The sequence below is a fragment of the Budorcas taxicolor genome, chromosome 1 (genome assembly GCF_023091745.1).
Source record: "Budorcas taxicolor isolate Tak-1 chromosome 1, Takin1.1, whole genome shotgun sequence".
NCBI classification, from domain to species: Eukaryota; Metazoa; Chordata; class Mammalia; order Artiodactyla; family Bovidae; genus Budorcas; species Budorcas taxicolor.
In genome coordinates, this window is record NC_068910.1 from 196,703,597 (window position 1) to 196,722,896 (window position 19,300).

The 19,300-nt window shown below is 36.8% G+C and overlaps 1 protein-coding gene across 1 annotated transcript in view; it reads left to right on the forward strand.

Annotated features, from left to right (window-relative positions):
* The window catches only part of STAG1 (stromal antigen 1), a 465,665-nt gene that overhangs the window by 253,658 nt on the left and 192,707 nt on the right, over positions 1 to 19,300 (forward strand). The gene's annotated exons all lie outside the window — the stretch shown is intronic.

Below are 19,300 nucleotides of genomic sequence, written 5' to 3' on the forward strand. Positions count from 1 at the left end.
TGATTCTTTACATTCATTCTTGAAGACCATCTAAAATCCTGAATTTATAAATGCACCTCTAACAGTTTCATATTCTGTGGAATGCTAGTCCTCTTAAATGTTTTAAAGAAAAAAGGGTTTGGAGGTCAAGGAAGTGTTAGAAGGCTGACTGTTAAACCTACCTAAGATACCTGACCTAAGATTGTCAAAGCACATTATCTTATTTAAGGTTATTAGAAATCCTAACAGTGAAAAATTTCCTAAATTTAATCCGGAATTCCCAAAATTGTTTTGTATGGATCCCTGACGCTGACATGTGTCCCTCTACCCTCCCCCACCCCCTTTCCATTTTGTGTGTGTGTGTATAGTACTTCCATTTGGAACACTCTGCTTGAGATAATCTGATTTCTATTTGGAATATGAGTCTTCTCTGCTAGTCTTCATGAGTTAATCATGCATGATTTTCCATTTTAAGACTTAAATATTCTCTCAAATAGTTTTACACTGGTCATAAATGTTTATTTTTGAGACATTTTAACAGTTTTATTTCTTTATTTATAGTGAACTCATTTCATGTCATGCTTCAGGCCAGCATCAGTTCTTGTTTTAACACTCTGCCTTTGGTATTATTTTCTGATAGGTGTTCCTTTGTTTCGACCTTTAAGACTAGCCACAAGGATTGGCTTTCTTATAAGTCCACTCTTTTAGTAACATGGGTTTAGGTTTTTTATTAATAGTAGCAGTAGTATTTATTTTTAATTGAAAAAAGTACTACAAATACATACTAAAGTAAATATTCAAGCATAGGCTGCTCAATGTGTTTTTCTCATCAGGTGTTCACCTTTAGCAGCAGTATCAAAATGTTTTAATGTGTATCTTTCTAGATAAACATTCTGTCACTGGCTTTCAGACTAGCCAGTTCAAGGGAAGGCCTTGAATTGTAACCTATGGACATAATATTTCAGAATCACTTGCCTTAATTTCTGTAATCTCAAAAAAGCTCTGACAGTTCATAATCCAAACTTTCAGGTTTGGCTCTAAGACCACTTGGCCTCAACTAACATGAGGCTATTTATAGTCAATTTTTATTTCTCACAGTCAGTTTGAAAAAAAAAAAAAAAAGAAAAAATATATATGCATTGCTGTTAAATATTAATGTTCTTAACTACAGAGTGCTACACCAGGTTTTATTGGGGTATGATGATCTATAAGGTTATACACCAAGTTCACTTTTTAAAATTCAAAAACCCTAGATTCTGAAACATTTCTGTGGGGCTACTGTTCAGTAAAACATATTTTGTTGTTGTTGTTAATACATGAGTTTATATGTTAGAAATAGAAGTTAAAGCCAGGTAACGTACAGTTAAGGTGCAAGTAGTATGTTTACTTACCAGCTACTGTTCTACCATGCGTGGCCTGCATTACAGGTGATTCCGATTGTGAATTTAAAAGTGGTATATGTCTTGGACCTTCCCAGGACTAACACATGATGGAATGATTATCAAGTATTTTAAGACAGTAGTTCCTAAACTAAATTTGAGCTGCAAATTAATGTCTCACTGGGATACTGATGCCTGGCTCCTTTACACATGCCCTAGACATTTGATTAATTTGTAAGGAATGTGACCTTGGCATAGGGATTTTTTTTAAAAAAGCTCACCATGTGATTCTAACATAGAACAACTATTGAGAACTATTATTCTAAGGTAAGTAAAAAGAGGAATCCAAGATTTAAGTTATAAGAACACTTCATATATGAAAACAGGCTGAGGGGAAAACAAAAATGAATACAGTGTAACAAATGAAATTATTCAGAATGCATGTTTCATATTCTTAAACATTTTGTCTGAATATTTGAGATTATTGACCTAATCAAAGACTTTAAAAAATCAGCATTCTGTTTGAATACAATTCTGTTCTAATATTTTTATTGTTAGAATATATTAACTTAAAGCAGAGTTAAATATCTCCTAGGGCTACATAAAAGTAAGTAAATATAATTGTGATGATTAGAAATTTTAATAAATATTTTAAGTTTCAATTTTAAATATCTATATAATACTTTTAATTAGGTGGCTTAAAACAGTGTCATTAAAAAAATAGGATGCTTACTCATTTGCTTGAGATTTTCTTGTATAAACAATTTGAAAAATAAAAATTTGAACTCAGAATAATGAACAGATAAACACACAAACAAACAAATACACAAAATTTCCAGAGATGATATTAGTGAACAAGATGTGCCAGACCTGTTTGGCAATGATAATTGTCTGCAAGTATGACAAGATTCAGTGAAGGAAGAACAAGTGGAAATTCTGTTTGAAAGGTGGTATTGTGTTTTGGAGGGACAGACTATGTATTTGCAAAAGCCATTGATGATGAAAGAGTGGTAAGACTTATGAGCTCAGTACATAATAAGCGTAAGTGGGAGTGAATCACACATTGTTCACTGTAATGAACTCAGTGAAATTATAATTGAGATGCAGATAAAAATTTTTATCTTCAATTCTTTAGAAAGATATTAATCTTTTACTACTGTGTATATATTTGAGAATGCATTTAAATGCTTGCATATTATTAAATACAGAGGTTTTTTTTCTTAAATACTGAATGGGTCATTTAATTCCTTGGGAGTGGAAGGAGGTTAGTTTTTAAATTATGCTATGTGAAAAAATTCTGAAATATTTGATGAAAGGAGTCATTAGATCCCAAGATCCTAGAAAAATGCCTAGTTAATAGAGAAAAGCCACTAAACTTCTGTTGAATGAATGACTGAATATGTTGTATCATAGCAAAGTGAAGTAAAGGTGAAATGAGGTAGAAATCATTTCGACTGAAACTGTTTAAATTGAAAAAGGTGGTCAAAAGTATGTTATTGCCTGAAAAAATAGTGTGCTGTAGCTTCTATTCCTTATTACAAACCAGTCATACCCAGTTATTACATGACCTTTTTTGAAAGCCCTACAAATCTCTACCTGGCCACAAGTCTTTTATAATTGTAATAACAACCTAATTAGAAATATGTTAATTCCTAAAGCAGTCTATAACTCTTCGAGGTCAGTAGATATACTTGGTTCCTGGTGGAGTCAGTTGTTATGAGATAAAGCAAAATGTAATTGTATTTCTTCCTGAGATTATTAGAATCAGATCTCTATATATAAATTCTTAGATATGGTTTCTCAAAGGTCAATTTGTGTAGTTTTCAAATATTTAAGTAAGACATCTATGTTGGGAAATCTTTGCAACACAATACGTTTCATAGTCAGCTGACCCTTTGACAGCGTGGGTATTGGTTACTGTAATGCCTCTGTAGCTGAAAATCGTCAATATAACTTTTGACACTCCCAAAACTTAACTACTGATACCTTACTGTTGACTGGAAACTTTACCAGTAATATTGACAGTCAATTAACACGTATTTTGTGTTTTATGTGTAGTATATGCTATATTCTTATAATAAAGTAATCTAGAGAAAATAAAATGTTATTAAAATCATTAAACGGCTAAAGTAAATTTACAGTATTGTGTGCTACGTTTATCATTACTGAAAGTTTATGTCATCAGTTTACAAGGTGAATCATCTGTTAGTACCTATATCAGTATTGTCTTATATGATACAAAACACCATAGTAGGTGTTACATATATAACTAACACTAGATGTCAAAAATGAAAGATACTGTGAATAATTCATATTGATTTATAATTATGATGATTCATGGGTGATGATGAAGAAGGCAATAATATGATTGCTTTGTATTAGCCTAGGGTAACTGATAAAATTGTTTCACAGTAGCCTTGCCTTTACACTAATGAATGAATTGTTATAAAATTTTTATAGCATATAGTATTACTGTCATATTTATAATATACTATTGGAAACATTTTTTAAATTGCGCTGTTACATAGTTTCTCCAACTATATGAGAGATAGTGTGTCATACTATATAGTAATGTAACTCTTCGAAAGCAAAGTTATAGAACACTGTGTGAAAAATATCACTCACCTTATGCTTGTCTTGCACACAAAACATAATTGAACACTTAAGCAATGATGATGGCACAAGAACTCATGCAGTTCTTGCCATAAAAAGATAAAGATAGTGCTAAGGTGTGTCTCACTCTTGCGATCCCATGAGCCCTGCCAGGCTCCTCTGTCCATGGGATTCTCCAGGCAAGAATACTGGAGTGGGTTGCGATTTCCTTCTCCAGGGGAACTTCCCGATCCAGGAATTGAACCCAGGTCTCCCGTGTTGAAGGCAGATGCTTTACCTACTGAGCTATGTGGGATATTTTCCATTGGAGACACAGACATATACAACAGATACATTTATTAAGTGTACGGCATGGTGATTATTTGCTGTTCCTTAAGTGGAAGTGAATCATCATAAAAGTATTTTTCCTCATTATCTTCACATTGAGTACGCTGAGGAAGAGGAGACTTTGGTCTTGCTGTTTCAGAGATGGTAGATGTGGAGGAGGTGGAACAGTAGGCAGGAAAACAGGCATATTCAGTGTAATTTTATGCAACTACATCATAATTTATGTCTGAATTTTGCTTTTTCATCTGTATAAAAATGCTTCTATATAATACCAAACCTTCTCCCACCATTCGCTTTAGTTTCAGTGCCTTAAATTAAAAGGGTCCTTGTTGTTAAAGAAGTTAAAAGTAGTGTTTGAGTAAGATTGTCTAATGTTATTTGTTTTCTGGAATTGTTTATTCTGTGTGTTCTTCCTCATTGTACAGTACTGGTTTGGAAGCACTCATCTCTATCAAGTCATCTTCTCATAATTCCTTTGGTGTAGTGTCTATTAGCTCTTGATTTCTCCAGTATTTTCTTAAAATGCTTCACCACACCCCACCTTTTATGCCATATTCATAGTCTCTTTCATGATTCCTTTGATAGGCTCTCTCCTGAGTCCTCTGAAGTGATGGAAAACATCTGGGCAAAATTTATCTCCAGTGGGAATTTATTATTTCAGGTCTGATAGCTTTCATGACTTTTTCTGTAGCAACAATGGCAACTTCAGTGGTGAAGTTCTTTCAGACTTTCATGATGTTCTATCTTCCATAGTACAGAGACAATCTTTTCCATTGATTACTGTGTATCATGAGGCCCTTATGTGAACATTTTATTCAATGATCAGGCACAGTAAAGGACAGAAACGGTAAGGACCTAACAGAAGCCGAAGACATTGAGAAGAGGTGGCAAGAATGCACAGAACTATACAAAAAAGTTCTTAATGATCCAGATAATTGCAGTGATGTGGTCACTCACTTGGAACCAGACATATTGGACTGTGAGGTCAAGTGGGCCTTAGGAAATAATTACTATGCACAAAGCTAGTGGAGGTGACAGAATTCCTCCTGAGCTATGTAATTAGCCTCCAATTAAAATAAATAAATTTTTTAAAAAAGAAAAGTAAGTAAAATCCTGAGAGCTACACTCAGTATGTCAGCAAAGTTTGAAAACTCAGCTGCAGGACTGGAAAAGGTCAGTTTTCATTCCAGTCTCAAAGAAGGGCAATGCCAAACAATGTTCAAACTACCATACATTTGTGTTCATTCCACATGCTAGTAAGGTAATGCTCAAAATCCTTCAACCTAGGCTTCAGCAGTATGTGAACTTCCAAATGCACAAGCTGGGTTTCGAAGTGGCAGAGGAACCAGAGATCAAATTGCCAGCATCCATTGGATCATAGAGAAAGCAAAGGAATTCCAGAAAAGCTTGTTTCATTGACTATGTGAAAACCTTGGACTGTGTGGATCATAAAAAAATATGGAAATTTCTTCAATAGATGGGAGTACTAGACCACCTTACCTGCCTCCTGAGAAACCTATATTCAAGTCAAGAAGCAACAGTTAGAACTGGACGTGGAACAACTGACTGGTTTAAAATTGGGAAAGGAGTACAACAGCACTATATATTGTCACCCTACTCATTTAACTTATGTGCAGAGTGTGTGTTTGCATGCTGAGTCACTTCAGTGGTGTCTGACTCTGTGCAGCCCTGTCACGTTAATCCACCAGGCTTATCTCTTCATGGGATTCTCCAGGCAGTACTGGAGTAGGTTGCCATTTTCTACTCCAAGCATCTTCCCAACCCAGGGATCAAACCTGAGTCTCTTACATCTACCTGCATTGGCAGGCAAGTTCTTTACCACTAGTACCACCTGGGAAGCCCCTATATGCAGAATACATTATGTGAAATGCCAGGCTGGATGAATCACAAGTTGGAATCAGGGTTGCTGGGAGAAATATCAATTTCAACCTCAAATATGTAGATGATGCCACTCCAATGACAGTAGTTGTAAAGGAACTATAGAACTTGATACGGGTGAAAGAGGAGAGTGAAAAAGCTGGCTTGGAACTCAGCATTCAAAGATTAAGAAGACCATGGCGTCCAGTCTCATCACTTTATGGCCAATAGAAGGGGAAAAAGTGGAAATAGTGACAGATTTTATTTTCTTGGGATCCAAAATCACTGGACAGTGACTGCAACCATGAAATTAAAAAAGCCTTCTCCTTGGAAGGAAAGCTTATGACAAATCTCGACTGCATATTAAAAAGCTGAGACATCACTTTGCTGACAAAGGTACATACAGTCAAAACTATGGTTTTTCCAGTAGTCATGTGTGGATGTGAGAGTTGGACTGTAAAGAAGGCTGAACACCGAAGAATTGATGCTTTTGAATTGTGCTTTTGGAGAAGATTCTTGAGAGTCGCTTGGACTGCAGAGAGTCAATCCTAAAGGAAATAAACCCTGAATATTCATTGGAAGTACTGATGCTGAAGCTTCAATACTTTGGCCATGTGATGTGAAGAGCCAACTTGCTGGAAAAGACCCCGGTGCTCAGAAAGATTGAGGGCAAAAGGAGAAGAGGGTGACAGAGGATGAGATAGATAGCATCACAGACTAAATGGAAATTAATTTCAGCAGACTGCAGGAGATAGTGAAAGATAGGTGAGCCTGGCATGCTGTAGACCATGGGGCCGCAAAGAGTTGCACACAACTTAGGAACTGAACAGCAACAACTGTGACTTCCTGATCTAAAGACTGAATTAGAGATGTTTTATTTCAGAACAGTTTGATTTCTTTGACACCTTCAGTGTTGAATTCATAGAGTTTGGGTAATCAGGGGCATTGTTCATTATGAAGAGAATTTTAAAAGTCAGTCTCTTACTGGCAAGGTACTTCCTAAGTTTAGCAACAAAGCATTAATGGAATCAGTCCAGAAAAGGGTTCTCATTGTTATTGTTCTCATTCTTATTGTACAACCAAAAGTCTGCTAGCCAGTGTTTATCTTTTCCACTTCAAGGCTGAGGAGTTTGTAGTTTTTTAGTTAAGAGGCGTCTTGATTGTAAACCTGACTTCTATGTGTACAAAAAGTAGAGTTAACCTATGCCTTCTTGCCGTATGGCCTGGTACTCACTTCTCTTCCTTACTAATAATGTTCTTTATGATAATTTTTTTCCTGAGAAAATTTTTTTCACAAAAGGGCACTTTCATCTGCATTAAAAACTTGTTCAGGCAGCCATACATACCACTGAGCATGTGCAGTTGTAAATAAACTCTCTTCACCACTTAGTCTGTTGGCTGTCAGTTAATCTTCAGGCCCTCTCTACCAGATCCAAGCTGGAAGTTTTTCCTTTCAAAAGTTTTGTTGACTAGGACAGGATGGTTGGAACTTTCTGCTCAGTCCATAGACAGTAGCTGCAGCTGAGAGCACTAGTCCAGCAAAGCTGAACTATTTTCCTGCCATTGAGATACGTAGGAACACACCCAGCTGTGAACAGCGAGGTATCTATTATGCTGGAGAGCAGTTTCTAGCACTGTTGACACTAAGCAAGGGTCTGTGGCTCTTGCCAGTTCCTGCAGGTGCAGGAGAGAAAACAGTATGGCAGAGTAGAAGAACTTAAGCTCACTTCCTCCCATAAGAATATCAGAATCACAACTAAGTTCTATACAGCCATAAATAAAAAAGACTGAAACCTTCCAAAAAGGTACTCTATATCCAAAGACAAGAAATCACAAGGTGATAGGTGGAGCACATTTGTGATATAATCAAATCCCGTACATCTGGAGTGACCAGAAACTGGAAAATAATTCCATCACAGAAATTTTCTCATGGGAGTGAGCGCTCTGAGCCCCACATTAGGCTCCCTAGCCTGTGGGTCTGGCATCAGGAGGAAGAGCCTCCAGAGCATTTATTTGGCTTCTAACTCCAGCAACTTTTGATCACAGGAGCTCTATAGGACTAGGGGAAACAGAGACTCCAGTCTTGGATGATGCACATGAGGTTGTATGAGCACCAGGATTCAGAGGGAAAGCAGTGACTTCATAGGAGCCTGGGCTGGAACTAATCCTGCTCTTGGAGGGCTTCCTGGGAGGGAGAATGGGGTTGTGGCTCTCTATTTGGTCATAAAAGTTGGTGGTGAACATATCCATAAGAAATTATCTGAAGGTTGACATCTTGGTTGGGACATTAGCATGAAGACCTGGCACCACCCAACAGCCTGTAGGTTCCAGTCCTGGAATACCTCAGACCAAGTAAGCAACAGGACTGGAACACAGTCCCACCCGTCAATAAAGAGGCCGCCTAAAGACTTCGTGATTGTACAGCCACCTCTTGGCACACCTTTTGACAAAGCCCAGCCCACCAAAGAGCCAAGATCCAATTTTACCCACCATTCCCTCCCACCAGGAAGGTTCCACAAGCCTCTAGACCAGCCTCTCCCACCAGGGAGCAGACAGCTGAAGCAAAAAACATACAGTCTTAAACCCTGTGGAGCTGAGTCTACAAACAGGTCGGAACTTAAAATGGGACCAGCTGGTACCTGACCATTGCGTTATGAGAGGGAATTGTACTGCTAGAACACATAGGACATACTCAACGGAGGGCTTCTTTTTCAAAGTCAAGAATAACAACTTTACACATATATAAAATAAAAATAGAACTTTAGACAAAATGAAATGACAAAAGAACATGTTCCAGATAAAGGAACAAAATTAAGTCCCAAAACAACTAAACGATGTGGAGATAGTTAACTATATGAGAAGGAGTGCAGAGTAATGATTAAAAACATGATGCAAACATTTAGGAAGAGAATGGATACACAGAGCAATAAGTTAAAACACGTTTTTAACAAGGATTAGAAATATTAGCATGCGGTATCTGAGGTCTTCCTGGTGGTCCATTGGTGAGGAATCCTCCTGCCAATGAACAGTACATGGGTTTGATCCCTGATCCAGGAAGATCCCACTTGAAGTAGGACAACTCAGCCCATGTGTCACAGCTACCAAGCCAGCATGCTGCAGCTACTGAAGCCCATGCATCCTTGCAACAAGAGAAGCTACCACTGCAATGAGAAGCCTGCACACTGAAACCAGAAGGTAGCCCCTGCTTGCCATAACTAGAGAAAACCTGTACATAGCATTGAAGACCCAGTACAGCCAAAAATCAAACAGAAAATTTAGAAAGAGAATACAAAAACTGAAATGAAACATACAGTGGAAGGAACCATTAAATAAATAAAGCAGAAGACCAAGTAAGTGTACTGGTAGACAGAGTAGTGTATATCACCATTGTGGTTTAGAATAAAGGAAAAAGAACGGAAAGAAACAGTAGTATTTTTTTTCCTTTTTTGGTTGAAGGATAATTGCCATATAGAATTTTCTTGTTTTCTGTCAAACTTCAAAGTAAATCAGCCATAGGTATACATATATCCCCTCTTTTGAATCTCCCTCCCTGTCCCATCCCTGTAGGTTGATACAGAGCCCCTGTTTGAGTTTCCTGAGCCATACAGCAAATTCCTATTGGCTATCTGTTTTACATATTTTAATGTAAGTTTCCATGTTACTTTTTCCGTACAAATCACCCTCTCCTCCCCTCTCCCTGTGTCCATAAGTGAATTCTCTATATCTGTTTCTCCAGTGCTGCCCTTTAAATAAATTCTTCTGTACCATTTTCCTATATTCCATACATGTGTGTTAGACTACGATATTTATCTTTCTGACTTACCTTACTCTGTATAATAGGCTCTAGGTCCATCCACCTCATCAGAACTAACTCAAATGTGTTCCTTTTTATGGCTGAGTAATATTCCATAGTGTATATGTACCACAACTTCTTTATCCATTCATCTCTTGATGGACATCCAGGTTGCTTCCATGTTCTAGCTATTTTAAGTACTGATGCAATGAACAGTGGGATACATGTGCCTTTTCAATTTTGATTTCCTCAGGGTAGATACCCAGGAGTGGGATTGCTGGGTCATATGGTGATTTTATTCCTAGTTTCTTAAGGAATCTCCATACCGTCTTCCATATTGGCTGTATCAATTTACATTCCACCAACAGTGCAAGAGCATTCCCTTTTCTTCACCCCCTCTCCAGCATTTATTGTTTGTAGACTTTTTGATAATGGCCATTCTGACTGGTGTGAGGTGAAAACATCATTGTGGTTTTGATTTTCATTTCTCTAATAATGAATGATGTTGAGCATTTTTTCACGCGTTTGTTAGCCATCTGTATGTCTTCTTTGGAGAAATGCCTGTTTAGATCTTTTTCCCACTTTTTGATTGGGTTGCTTGTTTTTCTGACATTGAGTTGTATGAGTTGCTTATATATTTTGGAAATTAATCCTTTCTCAATTTTTTCATTTGCTATTATTTTCTCCCATTCTGAGGGTTGTCTTTTCACCTTCCTTATACTTTCCTTTGCTGTGCAAAAGCTTTTAAGTTTAATCAGGTCCCACTTGTTTATGTTTCTCTTTATTTCCATTATTGTAGGAGGTGGGTCATATAGGATCTTGCTTTGATTTATGTCATTCAGTGTTCTGCCTATATTTTCCTCTAAGAGTTCTATGGTTTGTGGTCTTATATTTAGGTCTTTGATCCATTTTAAGTTTATCTTTGTGTATGCTGTTAGAAACTGTTCTAATTTCATTCTTTTACATGTAACTGTCCAGTTTTCCCAGCACCATTAATTGAAGAGGCTGCCTTTGCCCCATCGTATATTCGTTTGTCAAAAATAAGGTACCCATAGGTGCGTGGGTTTATTTCAGGGCTTTCTACCTTGTTCCATTGGCCTGTATTTCTGTTTTTGTGCCAGTAGCATACTGTCTTGATGACTGTAGCTTTGTACTATGATCTGAAGTCAGGAAGGTTTATTCCTCCAGCTCCATTCTTCTTTCTCAAGACTGCCTTGGCTATTTGGGGTCTTTGTGTTTCCATATGAATTGTGAAATTTTTTTGTTCTAATTCTATGAAAAATGCCATTGGTAATTTGATAGGGATCGCATTGAATCTCTAGATTACCTTTGGTAGTATAGTCATTTTCACAATATTCACTCTTCCTACCCCGGAACATGGAAGATTTCTCCATCTGTTTATGTCATCTTTGAGTTCTTTCATCAGTGTCTTATAATTTTTTGTGTGCAGTTCTTTTGTCTCCCTAAGTAAGTTTATTCCTAGATATTTAATTCTTTTTGTTTCAATGGTGAATGGGATTGATTCCATAATTTGTCTTTCTTATTTTTTTATTGTTAGTATATAGAAATGCAAATGATTTCTGTATACTGATTTTGTTTCCTGCAACTTTGCTAAAATCACTGATAAGCTATAGTAATTTTCTGATACTGTCCTTAGGGTTTTCTATGTACAGTTACATGTCATCTGCATACAGTGAGTGGTTTACTTATTTTTTTCCTATCTGGATTCCTTTTATTTCTTTTTCTTCTGATTGCTTTAGCTAGGACTTCCAGAAATATGTTGAATAATAGTAGTGAAAGTGGACACCCTTGTCTTGTTCCTATTCTTACAGGGAATGCTTTCAGTTTTTCAACATTGAGAAGAATGTTTGCTGTAGGCTTCTCATATATGGCCTTTACTGTGTTGAGGTAGGTTCCTTCTATGCCCATTTTTTGAAGAGTTTTAATCATAAATGGGTGCTGAATTTTGTCAAAGGTTTTTTTAGCATCTATTGAGATGATCATATGGTTTTTATTTTCAGTTTGTTAATATGGTATATCACATTGATTGATTTGCATTTATTGAAGAAACCTTATATTCCCAGTATAAACCCGACTTGATCATTGTGTATGAACTTTTTGATGTATTGCTGAATTCTGTTTGCTAAACTTTTGTTGAGGACTTTTGCATCTATGTTCATCAGTGATATTGGCCTGTAGTTTTCTTTTTTTGTGTTGTCTTCGTCTGTTTTTGGTATCAGGGTAATGGTGGCCTCATAGAATGAGATTGGAAGTGTTCCTTCCTCTGCAGTTTTTTGAAGGAGTTTTAGGATAGGCATTAGTTCTTCTCTAAATGTTTGATAGAATTCTCCTGTGAAGCTGTCTGGTCCTGGGCTTTTGTTTATTGGGAGAATTTTGATGAAAGCTTCAATTTCAGTGCTTGTAGTAGGGTTGTTCATAACTTCTGTTTCTTCCTGGTTCAGTCTTGGAAGATTGAACTTTTCTAAGAATCTGTCCATTTCTTCCATATTAGCCATTTTATTGCCATGTATTACTCATAATAGTCATTTATAATCCTTTGTATTTCTGCATTGTCTGTTGTAACCTCTCCTTTTTCATTCTAATATTATTGATTTGATTCTTCTTTTTTTTTTTTTTTGATGAGTCTGGCTAAAGGTTTGTCAATTCTGTTTACCTTCTCAAAGAACCATCTTTTACTTTTATTTCTTTCATTTCTTTTTCATTTATTTCTGCTAGGATCTTTACGATTTCTTTCCTTCTACTAATTTTGTTTTTTTTGTTGTTGTTGTTCTTCTTTTTCCAGTTGTTTTAGGTGTAAAGTTATGTTGTCTATTCAGTGTTTTCCTTCTTTCTTGAGGTAGGAGTATATTTCTGCAAACTTCCCTCTTAGAAATGCTTTTGCAGTATCCCATAGGTTTTGAGTTGTTGTGTTTTCATTGACATTTATTTCTAGAAATTTTTTTATTTCCCTTTTGAATTCTTCAGTAACCTGTTGGTTATTTAGAAACGTGTTGTTTAGTCTCCATGTGTTTGTGTTTCTTACACTTTTTTTCTTGTAATTGATATCTAGTCTCATAGTGTTGTGGTCAGGAAGATGCTGGATACGATTTCAATTTTCTTAATTTACTGACATTAGATTTGTGATCCAAGAGGTGGTCCATCCTGGAGAATGTTTCATGTGCACTTGAGAAGAAGATGTATTCTTCTGCATTTGGTTTAAATGTCCTGAAGATATCAATCAGATCCATCTCATCTAATGTATCATTTGAGACTTGTATTTCCTTATTAATTTTTGTTTTGATGATCTTTCCATTGATGTGAGTGGGGCGTTAAATTTTCCTACTAGTATTGTGCTACTGTCCATTTCTCTTTTTATGTCTGTTAGTGTTTGTCTTAGGTATTCAGGTGCTCCTATGTTGGGTGCATAGATATTTACCATTGTTATGTCTTCCTCTTAGGTTAATCCCTTGATCACTATGTAGTGTCCTTCCTTATCTCTTGTAATTTACTTTATTTTGTGGTCTAATTTGTCTGATATGAAGATTGCTCCTCCATCTTTCTTTTGCTTTCCATTTGCATGGAATATTTTTTTTCCATCCTCTCACTTTCAGTCTATATGTGTCTTCAGGTATGAAGTGAGTTTTGTAGACAGCATATATATGGGTATTGTTTTTGTATCCATTCAGCCCATCTGTGCCTTTTGTTTGGAGCATTTAATCCATTTATATTTAAAGTAATTATTGATATATATGTTCCTATTGCCATTTCTTAAATTGTTTGGGGTTTATTTTATAGATCTTTTTTTCTCTTTTGTATTTTGTGACTATATAAGTCCCTTTAGTATTTGTTATAAAGGTGGCTTGGTGGTACTGAATTCTCTTAACTTTTGCTTGTCTGAAAAGCTTTTTATTTCTCCATCAATTTTGAATGAGATCCTTGCTGGGTACAATAATCTTGGTTATAGATTTTTCCCTTTCAGTACTTTAAATATATCCTGCCATTCCCTTCTGGCCTGCAGAATTTCTGCTGAAAGATGAGCTGTTAAGCGTATGGGGTTTCCCTTGTATGTTATTGGTCACTTCTCCTTTGCTTCTCTTAATATTGTTTCTTTGTGTTTAGTTTTGATTAGTTTGTTTAGTATGTATCTTGGCATGTTTCTCCTTCAGTTTATCCTGTATGGGATGCTTTGTGCCTCCTGGACTTGATTGACCATTTCCTTTACCATGTTGGGGAAATTTTGAACTATAATCCCTTCAAAAATCTTCTCATACTATTTATTTTTCTTTTCTCCTTCTGGGACCTCTGCAGTTCGAATATTGGTGTGTTTGGTATTGTCCTATAAGTCTCTGAAACGATCCTCAGTTCTGTTCTTTTCTTTTTTCTTTTTTTTTACTTGATACTGCTCTTCAGAGGTTATTTCCACCATTTTATCTTCCAACTCACTGGTTCGTTACTCTGCTTCGGATATTCTGCTGTCACTTCCTTCTGGAGTATTTTTAATATCAGCAATTGTGTTGTTTGTCTCTGCATGTTTATTCTTTAATTCTTCCTGGTCTTTTTAATTGATTCTTGCAATTTCTCCATTTTGTTTTCAAGGTTTTTTTATTATCTTTACTATAATTATTCTGAATTATTTTTCAGATAATTTGCCTGTTTCCTCTTCATTTATTTGGACTTCTGTGTTTCTAGTTTGTTCCTTCATTTGTATAGTTTTCTCTGCCTTTTAATTATTCTTTCTTAACTTACTGTGTTTGAGTTCTCCTTTTCTCATGCTTAAAGGTTGAATTCTTTCTTCCTTTTGGTTTCTGCAATCTTAAGGCTGGTGCATTGATTCCTGTAAGTTTTGTATAGGGTGAGATTTGTGCTGAGTTTTTGTTTGTTTGTTTGTTTCTTTTTCCTCTGATGGTCAAGGCTGAGTGAGAAGGTAATCATCTCTACTGATTATTTGGTTTGTATTTTTGCTTTATTTGCTGTTTAGATATGGCGTCCTGCACAGGGTGCTACTGGTGGTTGTGTGATGCTGAGTCTTGTGTTCACGTTGTTTCCTTTGTATGTTCAGTTCAGTTCACTCGCTCAGTCGTGTTCAACTCTTTACAACCCCATGAACCACAACATGCCAGGCCTCTGTGTCCATCACTAACGCCTGTAGTTCACCGAAACTCATGTCCATCGAGTCGATGATGCCATCCAACCATCTCATACTCTGTCATACCCTTCTCCTCCTGCCCTCAATCTTTCCCAGCATCAGGGTCTTTTCAGATGAGTCACCTCTTCACATCAGGTGGCCAAGGTATTGGAGTTTCAGCTTCAGCATCAGTCCTTCCAATGAACACCCAGGAATGATCTCGTTTAGGAAGGACTGGTTGGATCTTCTTGCAGTCCAAGGGACTCTCAAGAGTCTTCTCCAACACCACACTTTAAAAGCAACAATTCTTCAGCACTCAGCTTTCTTTATAGTCCACCTCTCACATCCATACATGACTGCTAGAAAAACCATAGCCTTGACTAGATGGACCTTTGTTGACAAAGTAATCTCTGCTTTTTACTATGCTGTGTAGGTTGGTCATAACTTTCCTTCCAAGGAGTAAGGATCTTTTAATTTCATGGCTGCAGTCACCATCTGCAGTGATTTTGGAGCCTACAAAAAATAAAGTCAGCCACTGTTCCCCATCTGTTTGCCATGAAGGGATGGGATCAGATCCATGATCTAAGTTTTCTGACTGTTGAGCTTTAAGCAAACTTTTTCACTCTCCTCTTTCACTTTCATCAAGAGGCTCTTTAGTTCTTCTTCACTTTCTGCCATAAGGATGGTGTCATCTGTATACCTGAGGTTATTGATATTTCTCTTGGCAATCTTGATTCCAGCTTGTAATTCATCCAGCCCAGCGTTTCTCACGATGTACTCTGCATATGTTAAGTAAGCAGGGTGACAATATACAGCCTCGACATACTCCTTTTCTATTTGGAACTAGTCTGTTGTTCCATGTCCAGTTCTAACTATCGCTTCCTGACCTGCATACAGGTTTCTCAAGAGGCAGGTCCAGTGGTCTGGTATTTCCATCTCTTTCAGAATTTTCCACACTTTATTGTGATCCACACAGTCAAAGGCTTTGGCATAGTCAATAAAGCAGAAATAGATGTTTTTCTGGAACTCTCTTGTTTTCCATGATCCAGCGGATGTTGGCAATTTGATCCCTGGTTCCTCTGCCTTTTCTAAAACCAACTTGAACGTCTGGAAGTTCATGATTCACATATTGCTGAAGCCTGGCTTGGAGAATTTTGAGCATTACTTGACTAGCGTGTGAGATGAGTGCAATTGTGTGGTAGTTTGAGCATTCTCTGGCATTGCCTTTCTTTGGGATTGGAATGAAAGCTGACCTTTTCTGGTCCTGTGGCCACTGGTGAGTTTTCCAAGTTTCATGACATATTGAATGCAGCACTTTCACAGCATCATATTTCAGAGTTTGAAATAGCTCAATTGGAATTCCATCACCTCCACTAACTTTGTTCATAGTGATGTTTCCTAAGACCCACTTGACTTCACATTCCAGAATGTCTGGCTTTAGGTGAGTGATCACACAAAAGTGATTATCTGAGTCATGAAGATCTTTTTTGTACAGTTTCTGTGTATTCTTGCCACCTCTTCTTAATATCTTCTGCTTCTGTTAGATCCATATCATTTCTATCCTTTATTGATCCCATCTTGGCATGAAATGTTCCCTTGATATCTCTGATTTTCTTGAAGAGATCTCTAGTCTTTCCCATTCTATTGTTTCCCTCTATTTCTTTGTATTGATCGCTGAGGAAGGCTTTCTTATCTCTCCTTGCTATTCTCTGGAACTCTGCCTTCAAATGGGTATATGTTTCCTTTTCTCCTTTGCTTTTCGCTTCTCTTCTTTTCACAGCCATTTGTCAGGCCTCCTCCAACAGCCAGTTTGCTTTTTTGCATTTCTTTTTCTTGGAGATGGTCTTGATCCTTGTCTCCTATACAACGTCATGAACCTCTGTCCATAGGTCATCAGGCAGTCTATCAGATCTAGTCCCTTAAATCTATTTCTCACTTCCACTGTATAATCATAAACGATTTGATTTAGGTCATACCTGAATGGTTTAGTGGTTTTCTTCAATTTCTTCAATTTAACTCTGAATTAGGCAATAAGGGGTTCATGATCTGAGTCACAGTCAGCTCCCCGTCTTGTTTTTGCTGACTCTATCGAGCTTCTCTATCTTTGATACTCTCTATGGTTAGTTCTCTGGTAGTCTCGGATCTTGGAGTCAGTGCTCCGACTCCAGAGGTTCAGGGCTTGATCTCCACAACCCTCCTGTAAGGGTGAGAGTGACAATGATATCAAAGGGTAGCGCTTGTGCATCATGTTTGTCTCGCTGTCCCATAGACAGTTAGCAGTCTGCTTCAATCTCATTTCCCCATTGCCAGAAACAAAATCTGCAGGTGCTCAGACCCATACACCACCCTCTCTCATAAAAAGAGTATTTTAAGTGATCTTTTGGACCATGTCAAATGCACTAGCATTTGCATTATAGGAGTCCTACCAAGAGAAGAGAGAGAAAGGGCCTGAGAAGACATTTGATGAGGTAATAGCTTAAAATATCCACAGCATGGAAAAGGAAGCAGTAACTACGTTTACTAAGTTTAGACAGTAGCATATGGATGAAACCAAGGAGAAACATACCAAGACTCACAGTATCAAACTGACAAAAAGATAAAGAGAAAATATTTAAAAAAAACATCAAGGGGAAAACCACGAATAACATACAAGGAAATACCCATAGTTTTATCAGCTGAATTTTTAGCAGAAACTTTGTGACCAGAAAGAGTTGGCATAGTACCTTTGTAATGAAGAATGGGAAAAACCTACAACCAAAAATTCACTATCCAATAAGTCTCTTGTTTAGATTCAATGAAGAAATCAAAAGCTTTACAGACAAGGAGAAACTATGAGAATCCAGCCCCATGCAAGCGGATATACAGCAAACGCTAATAGAAATTCTATAGGTTGAAAGGCCTACTTTTAGGAGGAGGAAAATTACAAAGCAAGAAAGTTCACCAGGAAAATCAAACATTCAATAAAGATAGGAAATCATACATGCACACAAATGGTATCTGTACCAATAATTGTGAAAGGAGTATATGATTGCAGGATATTTCAAGTACATTTGAAATCTAGTGACCAACAACTGAAAACATGTGTATGTACAGACTGCTGTATCAAACACTCATGGTGACTACAATGGAAAAAGCTGTAATAGACATACACACAAATAAGGAAAAAGAATCCAAACACAGCACTAAAGAAAATCATCAGATCATGAAAGAAGAGAACAGAAGATGAAGGGAGAAAAAAGAACTATAAAAATAAATCCAAAACTACTGCCAAAATAACGGTAAGAACATACATATTGAAAATTGCCTTAAATGTAAGTGGATTAAATTCTTCCGCCAAAAGACATAGACTGGCTGAATGAATATAAAAAGAGACCTGTATGTATGCTGTCAACAAGAGAATTCCTTTAGATCTATAGTTATATACAGAATGAAAGGGAGAAGATAGAAGGTATTTCATGCAAATGAAAGTCAAAGTAAAGGTGGAAGAAACAGTACTCATATCTGACAATATAAACTTAAAAAAAAAAGACTATTATAAGAGGCCAACAAGGGTATTGTATAATAACGAATCCAAAATTATATCACAGCTGTAAATGAATGCACCCAACATAAAAGCACCTCAATGTATAAGGCAAATATTAATGGACATAAAATGAGAAATTCACAATAATACGATAATAAGGATTCCTTTAACATTTCACATTCATCAATGGACACATCATCTGGATAGAAAAGAAGGAAACACAGACTTGAAATGATGTGTCAGGCCAAATGGACTTAATTGATATTCATAGAGAGTTCCATCCTAATGCTGCAGAGTACAGATTCTTTTCAAGTATGCATGGAGCATTCACCAGGATAGGTCACATGCCCGGGTACAGTGCAAGCCACAGTAAAGTTAACAATGCTGAAATTGTCTGAAACATCTTTTCCAATCACAACACAAGGCTAGAAATCAGCTACAGGAAAAAAATTGTGCACATGGCACGAACACATGGAGACTTCATGTATTCTAGGAAACAACCAATGGATCATTGAAGACGTCAAAGCAGGAATCAGTAAAGACCTAGTGACAAATGAAAATGAAAAGATGAAGACTGAAAGTCAGTAGGATGCAGCAAAAGGAATTCTGTGAGGAAAGTTTATAGCAATACATTCTTACCTTAGGAAGCAAGAACAATCTCAAGTAAACATCCTAAGTATCCA